Source organism: Melanostigma gelatinosum (assembly GCF_949748355.1).
Source record: "Melanostigma gelatinosum genome assembly, chromosome: 24".
Lineage (NCBI taxonomy): Eukaryota > Metazoa > Chordata > Actinopteri > Perciformes > Zoarcidae > Melanostigma > Melanostigma gelatinosum.
The window spans coordinates 11,468,032-11,479,905 of NC_136657.1; positions in this window are offsets into that span (position 1 = coordinate 11,468,032).

Sequence of the window (11,874 nt, forward strand, 5' to 3'; positions counted from 1 at the left end):
TTGTATCGAGCTGTATTCACTGTCTAGCAAGCCACCGGTCGCTGTTTACTACAGCTGTAGGAACACAAAATAAACTGATCTGGCTGTGATTCAACGGCAATAAACCGACAAAAAGGGACTCCGAAATAACTACGTAATGATGCCGATTTGTAGGTTACTGGTCTTCTCAATGGAGCTCTGATGGATCGGTGCTAGGCTATGCTAACATCGTAGCAGCTCCACCAGCACTCAATAACGTCACGTAGACATAAATACGGCAGCGTCTATTCATTGTTTGTACCGTATGGTTTACACACACACATGTATACACATAGTTTGGTCCGGTCTCTGTTGATATGAGGTATCGTAGAGCTCTGGGTGAACACAGACGGCTACAGGATTTATTTCCTGATTCAACAACGGCAGGAAGCCAGTGATGACAGGGGGAGCAACTCAACGCTGATAGGCTATCGCGCCACAGCGTCACGCGATTATGTCGCTGAAGTTGAAAAATTTCAACTCGCGCGTTGGCGATTTTGCGGCGTCCAACGCGTCCACCGCGTCCACCGCACTGCAATAACGCGTCCAACGCGCCGCGCCATCGCAAAATCGCGGCGCGGCAGTCTCATCGCGTCTGTGCAGAGACTTTGTATGTAATCTCGACGCTCGTCAAAAAATCAACGCGACCGGTGTGAACGCAGCATTACGCTTCGTCTTTAGCTTCGTCTCAAAGGGCTTCTGTTGAACCTGCAACCTGCTGCTGTAGCTTCAAACACCTCGCTGGAGGTTGGTTGGTTGGTGGTCGATAGTTTGCCTCTGACACTCGGACTCCTCTTCGTCAGTGCCTTCGCCGCTCTGCTAGCTTCTTTGGGATGCGTAGACTCTCAGAGCCCTTGACGTCAGTTTTCCTCGACAACTCGGATCAATAAGCTGCCGATCAGCTGCTTAACAAACACCAATGTTTACATTTCTAATCGATGCTGGAGTGTCAACGGATATGTAGAACTTGTGTAGCCACGCCCCTTTATATTTCGTCTTCGTGCTTCGTCACTCAGAAATCTTAACCACAGTTTTAAACTCTTAAACTGCCTCCAGGTACGATTGTTGTGACTTGTTTGTCCGTCTTTGGAGAGAAACTTCATATGTTGAGATTCGTCCACAACTCAACAAGGTTTACCTCACATTTCAGTTTCAATGCAAAGAACATGGAACTGTTATTTATCATCATATGTGTTAAAAACTGAGAACAGTTTGCAGACGATATGATTTTACAAGTTATTTACTTATGTGAACTAAGTCAAAATATAATTGAGTACTAAAGGTTAGAAATACTCTCAAAATGAAATGAAGTGAAACTATCAGAGTATTAAAACTATTAATATATATAAATATAAATATAAAAGCACTCACATTACAGCCAATAGTGTTTTTAAATACTTGAATTTTCTGTTTGTTGCTGTTACCTGACACTCAATAATCTGATGAAATCCGTCCAATAGACTGACAGCTGATGTTTGTTGTTTAGATGCTGTTTGTTTGTTTGTTTGTTTGTTATTATAGACCCCCCCCCCCCTCACTCAACACTACAAACCTCTGCAGCAACTCGATGGCTTAAAATCAGTCTTCTGTCTTTGTGAGTTGTTTTCTATGCTGTTGATTTTAGACTAACAACTAAAACTGTGATGTGTAAGTGCACCATCACGTTTTCTAAAATAAAATGACAATATTTTCCACAGTAACATCTGAGTTCCATAGTTTTATTTATTAGTAGTTATTATTAGAAACCCTCAAACTCTTTTTGGAGTCTGGCTTGTTGGGGGGAAATGTGGTCTGAGACTCAACAATAGTATTTACATGTTAGTTAATAAACAAAATCTACAATTTTCTGGTAAACAAACAGCATTTCGAAACATATTTTAGGCTTTGTTTACTACTTCTGGTCTTCTTTGTTGGTGCGTCGCTGCCCCCTATGGGTCAATAGAAGAACGTGAAACCATCGGTGGGACTAGTTTTTATGACTTGTTGTAAAACTTTATGGCACATTCACATTATATTATTTGTGTAAAACGGCATCGACTCTTAAAACTGAGAAACTAAACATATGGATTAAAAAAGTTGTAAACTCATAATATTTTTGGCCGTCGCAAACATGACGCAAACTTTAAAATGTAACTTAAATATATCAAATCAAAAGTTCAACATCTTCCAAAATTCAACATAATTACAAAGTAAAGTAAACATTTTGCAGCACGTTGGCCCTCGGGGGCCACCGTACATTCTGAATGAAGATAACATCTCTGATGAAGTGTTGATTTGCGGCTGCAGACTTTATTTCAGCCATGTTTGTAGTTTTATGGAATGTTGGAACTTTTCTGCTGATTGAGTTCAGACGGTCCAGCTGTCAGTCAAAGCCATTGTCATGACGACCTGATGGCAGATAAAGGTTTGAACAGCGAGCGAGCGAGGCAGCGGTCGCTCTTCATCATCCTCGTCTTCATTTTGGTTTGTATTGGTATTTTTATGATGAAGTTCGTCATTCATGTTGATTTTATGGAAGAATTCCTTGATTGTATTCTTCATGAATAACTTTTCTTTGTTTGTATGAAGACTTTTATTTGATCGTAGTCGGTGTCAGAAATTGATTTTACATTTTTTAATCAAAAAATATTTTAATCAAGAAGAAAAATAGTTTTTATGAATACTTTTCTAAAGAACATTTAATGAAGATAATTATTTATATTTATCTTTGGATGAACTGATGAGTCTTAATATATTCAGGTATTTCCTTCAGGTTTTATATTGTTGGATTTGTTTGAATGTTGTGATGTTTGTCTTCGTTTTGTATTATTTTAGTTTGAACTCGGCCGTTAAAGACGAAGATGTTTCAGACGTTCACGTTGACAGACGATGAAAAGAGGAAATATTTGTGTGACGGAAAGAATGTGAAGAGGAACGAGATCCTTTATGTCCTGAGCTTTCAGCCACTGATCCCGATCCTCCTCTCAGCTCATGTTTGTTTCCATAGCGATGATGATGATGATGAAGAAGATGTTTCCACAGTGGGCTGTTGGGAAGGTTTTGTGTCAAACGTGTGAAAAGATGAATCTATTTTGGGTTTTTGTTCCACAGTTTTTGGAGGAACAGACTCTTCAGGTTCTGGACTCTGTTTCTTCTTCATGGATCTCATTAAATGTTGGATCCAGATCACGATGACGTCTAACTTTATTATATCAGACACACGTTTAAGCTTCAGACAGCGTGCCTGTCTCAGCTAAAGTCTGGAGTTTCCTACATTTCCCATAATGCCTTCTGACACCAGACTTCTTCATGTCTTTCTCTGCTGGCTCCAGGAGGAAGAGGGTCAAAACAAAACCACCTTCTGGGTCACGAGAATCCGAGCGGTTCTGGTTCCGCAGGTGTTTTTGAGGTCTGACGGTGACTGGAAGGTATCTGGTCTTGGCCGTGTGGGGGTTTAATGGGAAACCCAGTCCTCAGTGAGAAGTACCCCTTTGATTGTTCTGGACCAGGACTCAGCCGGCCTGTCAGAGACCGTTAGCTTCGCTTACGTAACGACGGAGCTCAGAGGGATCGGGTTCCTCTGATGGATATGTGTACATATATATTTATAGATATACACATATATATATATATATATATGTGTGTATATATATACACACATATATATATATATATGTGTATATCTATAAATATATATATACACATATATATGTGTATATATATATGTGTATATATATATTTATAGATATACACATATATATATATGTGTGTATATATATACACATATATATATATGTGTGTATATATATACACATATATATATATACACATATATATATATATGTGTATATATACACATATATATATATATATATATATATGTGTATATATATACACATATATATATATACACATATATATATATATATATATATGTGTGTATATATACACATATATATATGTGTATATATATACACATATATATATGTGTATATCTATAAATATATATGTGTACATATATATTTATAGATATACACATATATATATGTGTATATATATACACATATATATGTATGTATATGTATCTATATATATGTGTGTATATATACACATATATGTATATGTATGTATATGTATCTATATATATATGTATATATATATATATGTACATACATATATATGTATGTATGGAATATATATATAATGTGTATATGTGTGTATATGTGTATATATGTGTATATATATGTATGTATGTATGTGTATGTATATATATGTATGTATGTATGTGTATGTATGTATGTGTATGTATATATATGTATGTATATATATGTATGTATATGTTTGTATGTCATTGACAAATAAGGCTTCTGAAAAGGTAATTTAAAAAATGATCTTCAAAATGGATGTAATGCATATTTTTGTGTCTGGAAAAATGTGGTGAACCAACTTTTCATAGTATTTTAAATAGTTTTTAACAGTATTTTTTAACTTCACAGGCTAAAAAACAGGTGGCGCAACCACATATTTATAAAAATATATATATATATTCCTAATATTTATTCAAACTCCTGAATCGGAACAAAGCAAACGAACTGAAGGTGTGAAAACGCCCTGAAACACTGCAACAAAGTTTCAATATCTTTCAGTGACACAAGGCGTCACTTTTAAAGAGCAATACGGATGCGAGCACACACGCACAGGCTCAGAGGCAGATTATCACATTTAATTTACAATTAATGAGCGACTAATGTAGCCAGGATGTCTTCGGACAAAGCATCGATGCGGCGCGACAGTGTTGTTGGACACCGGGATCATGTCCAACTTTTTTGCTTCTTTCTCCCCAATCATACATTCCACCATCTCTCTGGCAGCTGGCGAGCTCACGTCTTCTGCGATTGTGTGCGGTAGCCCCTTTCTCGCTATTCTGTACCCAGATATGAAGCCCGTAGTGCGTCATTTATAGACCAACACATGAATGAGACTCCAGTTGTTTTGGCTGTTTTGTAACTCCTCCAATTTCGATATAAACGATGTAAGGGGCTTTTGTCTTGCACTGGCATGCTTGGTGTTCAGGTGGCGACGTAAATAAGAGCTTCAGACTGTTAGCCAGAACCTCACTGCACACCACGCACTGTGGCTTTGGGCAATCTGCGTTGCCAATCCAAGTGAAGCCCAGACACAGATACTTTATCATATTTCCTCTTTTTTTCCCAGTCTGATGCTCACTCTCGTTTCCTCTTTTTCACCTTGACTCCGCGATGCGCCGATGTGCTCCCGATTTGTCTGTGCTGCACCTCTCCGTTCCCCTCGCCTCCGATTCCTCTCTCTCTCTCTGTCCCTCTCCTCTTTTACGACTGATAGCTTCAGATGTCCCACCTGACAGTTTTTAAATTAAAATTACATTTTTTTTTAATATTTAATATTGTTACACCATCAGACCGCCATTACACTTTTCCTCTCGCGCACCCCCTAGAGGCAGCTCGCGCACCCCCAGGGGTGCGCGCACCCCACTTTGGGAATCCCTGCCTTAGAGTGTCTACTGTGTCTAACACATCGTATTTTGTGGTTGTGTTTTATACATATACAATAATTGATCATAATTGCGTTCTCTTGGCAGGTATTTCGTATATTTAACTTTTGATTTTACATTTAAACAGAGAAACATAATACAAATATACAAATGAATACATTCAACACAATAGTTCTTCACATCATATTCAGCAAAAAAAAATTACTTTAACCTGTTATTTACTGCTTTAAATTAATATTTTACCTGGTCGCACCACCATGCCATTCATCAGTTGTGCCACCTGACAATATTAGTAATCACAGGAAATATTTGCAATTTTTATTTCAAATACAACATGAGTCAACGGACTCTTTTTAAGTAAAAGAAGTAAATATTTCATAGTAATCATGTTTAGCACATAAATGGAACAGGCAAAATCAGTCTCTTCCGCCTGCGTGTTGCAGCTTCTACCTCATTGTAGCAGCGTTTTGCACTCACTCCATACAGGACTTGTTGTGTTATGTATTTACTAGTTTCTTTGACAACCAAGGACTCTCAGTTCATAAACCTGGTTTTAGGCTTATCAAGGAGCTCAGGTGTGTTCCATGTGTTCTTTGGGGTGTGTTCCATGTGTTCTTTGGGGTGTGTTTCATGTGTTCTTTGGGGTGTGTTCCATGTGTTCTTTGGGGTGTGTTCCATGTGTTCTTTGGGGTGTGTTCCATGTGTTCTTTGGGGTGTGTTTCATGTGTTCTTTGGGGTGTGTTTCATGTGTTCTTTGGGGTGTGTTCCATGTGTTCTTTGGGGTGTGTTTCATGTGTTCTTTGGGGTGTGTTTCATGTGTTCTTTGGGGTGTGTTTCATGTGTTCTTTGGGGTGTGTTTCATGTGTTCTTTGGGGTGTGTTTCATGTGTTCTTTGGGGTGTGTTTCATGTGTTCTTTGGGGTGTGTTCCATGTGTTCTTTGGGGTGTGTTCCATGTGTTCTTTGGGGTGTGTTTCATGTGTTCTTTGGGGTGTGTTTCATGTGTTCTTTGGGGTGTGTTTCATGTGTTCTTTGGGGTGTGTTTCATGTGTTCTTTGGGGTGTGTTTCATGTGTTCTTTGGGGTGTGTTCCATGTGTTCTTTGGGGTGTGTTTCATGTGTTCTTTGGGGTGTGTTCCATGTGTTCTTTGGGGTGTGTTTCATGTGTTCTTTGGGGTGTGTTTCATGTGTTCTTTGGGGTGTGTTTCATGTGTTCTTTGGGGTGTGTTTCGTGTGTTCTTTGGGGTGTGTTTCGTGTGTTCTTTGGGGTGTGTTTCGTGTGTTCTTTGGGGTGTGTTCCGTGTGTTCTTTGGGGTGTGTTTCGGGCATTCTTTGGGGTGTGTTTCGGGCATTCTTTGGGGTGTGTTTCATGTGTTCTTTGGGATGTGTTTCATGTGTTCTTTGGGGTGTGTTTCATGTGTTCTTTGGGGTGTGTTTCGGGTGTTCTTTGGGGTGTGTTTCGGGCGTTCTTTGGGGTGTGTTTCGGGCGTTCTTTGGGATGTGTTTCGGGTGTTCTTTGGGGTGTGTTTCGGGGGTTCTTTTGGGTGTTCTTCGGGTGTTCTTTGGGATGTGTTTCAGGTGTTTTGGGATGTGTTTCATATGTTCTTTGGGATGTGTTTCATATGTTCTTTGGGATGTGTTTCATGTGTTCTTTGGGGTGTGTTTCGGGTGTTCTTTGGGGTGTGTTTCGGGTGTTCTTTGGGTTGTGTTTCGGGTGTTCTTTGGGGTGTGTTTCGGGGGTCTTTTGTGTGTTTTTCGGGTGGTGTTTCGGGTGTTCTTTGGGGTGTGTTTCGGGGGTTCTTTTGGGTGTGTTTCGGGGGTCTTTTGGGTGTGTTTCGGGTGTGATTCGGGGGTTCTTTGGGGTGTGGTTCGGGGGTTCTTTGGGGTGTGGTTCGGGTGTATTTTCAGGTGTTTTTCATTCAGGTGTGCTTCAGGTGAGCGTGTGGCGCACCTGTGGACTGACTAAGATCTGCAGGTCTACTTTGGAACATGGACTACATGTAAAAGCTCTCTGTGAAAACATGGTGCAGCTTCTGTTTATTTCATTAGTTACTTCTAATCCTCACACAGTGATTTAAACAAACATCATGTTACATTCATTATATGCATCATATTTAACAGGTCCAGTGTGATTTAAAGCATGTTAACATCAGTCTAATATAAAAGTCACTGTTCACATGAAACAATAATGAGGCTGCTTGTTTCAGTCTAAACTGCTCCACATGTTCCTGAGCTCTCCCTGGTGTTTTGGGGGATTTCCTCATCTTCTTTGGGTCTGAACTCTCCATGTAAAGCTGGAAAATAAAGCGTCTTCTTCTCCGCTCCGCTGTCCAAACCAGAGAGGTTTAAAGGGGGGGCGGGGGGGTTCGGCCCACCGGTGACATATGCTAGCACTTACCACAGAAGAAGAGATCTAAATGTGTTGTTATGGATGGAACTAACACAACTATCAATATGATACATGTTATTGTAGATTAAACTACTTGAAGTATTAATATAACATTAAATGTGTTTTTACAGATTAAACTACCGATTAGCTACAGTTAGCTGTGTGTAGGTACAGCTAATATTATTGTAGCTAAACGTCACCAGGGTGTGTTAAAGCTAGCTTAGCACAGAGAGGTGTAAAATGCTAGCCAGTGTAGCCACTAAACAGCTAGCCTAACTGCTAAAACCACAGTTTGCCTTGTTTCCTGAATGATGGACCGTTAGAGACTTTAAAAACATCAGACTGAGTCCAGATGAAGTTAATCAGTCAGGGATCATTAACAGATCAATTTAACGGCTCTTTTCACATTAATAACCATGTAAACGCTTAATTATCTCCATAACTCAGCACTTAGATTTATTCTGCATCATGTGTCCTGATTTAACGTACAAATGAAGAGCGTTTAAGGGATAATATGAGGGCTGTAATTACAGTGAAGGGTAAAAGAGTTTCCAGTGTCAGCGTGCAGCCTCGGGTGGACAAAGAAAGCTCTGTGCTGCAGTTTCCCCGGAAAGAATAACGGAGGTTATGTAAGCGTCGCTGGGTTTCCTCCTCCGGCTTCAGCTCTCGTCACCGTGATGTGATGCAGGCGGTGCGTCGAAGAGGAGGTGTCTGATTGGATTAAGAGCTCCCTGTTAACAGCTGGGCTAATCAGCAGACAGATACAGTCAGACATTTAAAAATAGTGTCAGTTTACTCAAGTTCCATCTGAATTTAGTCAAAGTCTTAACTGATTCTCCTGAAAATCATTAAAAGAAGTTCATGAATGCTTATTTCTGTTGGGTGAATAGAAATGGTTCCATTATTTAAGCCGTGTATTTTATTGTGAAGTTCTGTGTATTTTATTGTGAAGTTCTGTGTTTTATTGTGAAGGTCTGTGTGTTTTATTGTGAAGGCCTGTGTTTTTCTGTGAAGGCCCTTGTGTTTTACTGTGAAGGTCTGCGTTTTATTGTGGTGGTGTGTTTTATTGTGAACGTCTGTGATTGATTGTGAAGGTTTGTGTGTTTTATTGTGAAGGTTTGTGTGTTTTATTGTGAAGTTCTGTGATTTATTGTGAAGGTCTGTGATTTATTGTGAAGGCCCGTGTGTTTTATTGTGACGGTCATGAGGAGTGAAGAACTGGCAGATTTCAGCTCCAGAGACTCTGGAAACAAGCTGCTGGCTGTTTAACAGCAGCTTGTTGAAGACTGAAGAAGGTGTGAAAGTTTGTGTTTGTTAACCAGTCAAGCTTTTGAGGAGAATAAACAACTTTCTGTTGGTTCTGTTTGTGTTGGTTCTGTTTGTTGTTTCTTCTTCAGACTTGTGTGTAAAAGCATTTGTTTACCAACGAAGCGGAGGTCGAATTGAAAGATGGACTTGTTGATAACAGTTCCTGGTTAGGCTAATTATTGCAGTGGCAGCGCTGTGTTTGTTTCTTTCATCAGTCTGAACCGGTTGAGCGTTTAGGTTTTACAGTACGAGGTGTGGAAACAGACTTTATGAAGATGAAGAAGAAGAAAAGCAGAAGAGCTTTCACGACCTGAGAACTGAAGTGTTGACTTTGGCGAGTTGAAGCTTGTTGTTCGCAGTTGTTTAAACTGTGACACTTCAGAGCACACTGAACTAAACCACTTTGACTTCCATTATTGTACAGAAGTTCATCTTTCCTTCTCTTCCAGACAGCAACAATGGAATCAGGACATGATGGTACTTCATCTTCATCAAAGTACTTCATCTTCATCATGTGTTTACTACGACCTACAAAGTGAACGGGCCTCAGCTATTTACTGCTAATTCATTGTGTCATTTTGAGCTCACTTTGTTTCTCTGTCTCTTTGTGGTGGTTTTGTGTCTCTTTGTGGTGGTTTTGCGTGTCTTGTGGTGGTTTTGTTTCTCTTTGTGGTGGTTTTGCGTGTCTTTGTGGTGGTTTTGCGTGCCTTTGTGGTGGTTTTGCATGTCTGTGGTGGTTTTGTGTGTCTTTGTGGTGGTTTTGCGTGTCTTTGTGGTGGTTTTGTTTCTCTTTGTGGTGGTTTTGCGTGTCTTTGTGGTGGTTTTGCGTGTCTTTGTGGTGGTTTTGCGTGTCTTTGTAGTGGTTTTGCGTGTCTTTGTGGTGGTTTTGCGTGTCTTTGTGGTGGTTTTGCGTGTCTTTGTGGTGGTTTTGTTTCTCTTTGTGGTGGTTTTGCGTGTCTTTGTGGTGGATTCGCGTCTCTTTTGCGTGTCTTTGTGGTGGTTTTGCGTGTCTTTGTGGTGGTTTCGCGTCTCTTTTGCGTGTCTTTGTGGTGGTTTTGCGTGTCTTTGTGGTGGTTTTGTGTCTCTTTGTGGTGGTTTTGCATGTCTGTGGTGGTTTTGCGTCTTTGTGGTGGTTTTGCATCTCTTTGTGGTGGTTTTGCATCTCTTTGTGGTGGTTTTGCATCTTTGTGGTGGTTTTGTGTCTCTTTGTGGTGGTTTTGCGTCTCTTTGTGGTGGTTTTGCGTCTCTTTGTGGAGGTTTTGCGTGTCTTTGTGGTGGTTTTGTTTCTCTCTTGTAGTGGTTTTGCGTGTCTTTGTGGTGGTTTTGCGTGTCTTTGTGGTGGTTTCGCGTCTCTATGTGGTGGTTTTGCGTGTCTTTGTGGTGGTTTCGCGTCTCTTTGTGGAGGTTTTGCGTGTCTTTGTGGTGGTTTTGTTTCTCTCTTGTAGTGGTTTTGCGTCTTTGTGGTGGTTTTGCGTCTTTGTGGTGGTTTTGCATCTCTTTGTGGTGGTTTTGCGTCTTTGTGGTGGTTTTGTGTCTCTTTGTGGTGGTTTTGCGTGTCTTTGTGGTGGTTTCGCGTCTCTTTGTGGAGGTTTTGCGTGTCTTTGTGGTGGTTTTGTTTCTCTCTTGTAGTGGTTTTGCGTGTCTTTGTGGTGGTTTTGCGTGTCTTTGTGGTGGTTTTGCGTCTCTTTGTGGAGGTTTTGCGTGTCTTTGTGGTGGTTTTGTTTCTCTCTTGTAGTGGTTTTGCGTGTCTTTGTGGTGGTTTCGCGTCTCTTTGTGGTGGTTTTGCGTGTCTTTGTGGTGGTTTCGCGTCTCTTTGTGGAGGTTTTGCATGTCTTTGTGGTGGTTTTGTTTCTCTCTTGTAGTGGTTTCGCGTCTCTTTGTGGAGGTTTTGCGTGTCTTTGTGGTGGTTTTGTTTCTCTCTTGTAGTGGTTTTGCGTCTCTTTGTGGTGGTTTCGCATCTCTTTGTGGTGGTTTTGCGTGTCTTTGTGGTGGTTTCGCGTCTCTTTGTGGAGGTTTTGCATGTCTTTGTGGTGGTTTTGTTTCTCTCTTGTAGTGGTTTCGCGTCTCTTTGTGGAGGTTTTGCGTGTCTTTGTGGTGGTTTTGTTTCTCTCTTGTAGTGGTTTTGCGTCTCTTTGTGGTGGTTTCGCGTCTCTTTGTGGTGGTTTTGCGTGTCTTTGTGGTGGTTTCGCGTCTCTTTGTGGAGGTTTTGCATGTCTTTGTGGTGGTTTTGTTTCTCTCTTGTAGTGGTTTCGCGTCTCTTTGTGGAGGTTTTGCGTGTCTTTGTGGTGGTTTTGTGTCTCTTTGTGGTGGTTTTGCGTGTCTTAGCATGTTAGCATTTAGCTCAGAGCTCTGTGAGCTCTTTCCTCTGAGCTGTTGGTGTCTTCTGAGGAACTCGATACATTCTTGAGTTAATCATCCAGAAACACTGAAGATCATTCAGTCATTAGTCATTAGTGTGATTGACAGGAGGGACAGAGCTTCTTCTTCTTCTCCTGTTTTCTTCAGTGTTGACACCTGATGAGCTTCTGTCATCAGCTTCCTGTTTAGCAGCCTGACCTCTAACACTCTTCTTCTTCTTTTTCTCACCCCCCCCCCCCCCCCCCCCTTCCTCTTCATCACCATCAGGTCTCCAACACGGAGAAAGAAAGCATGT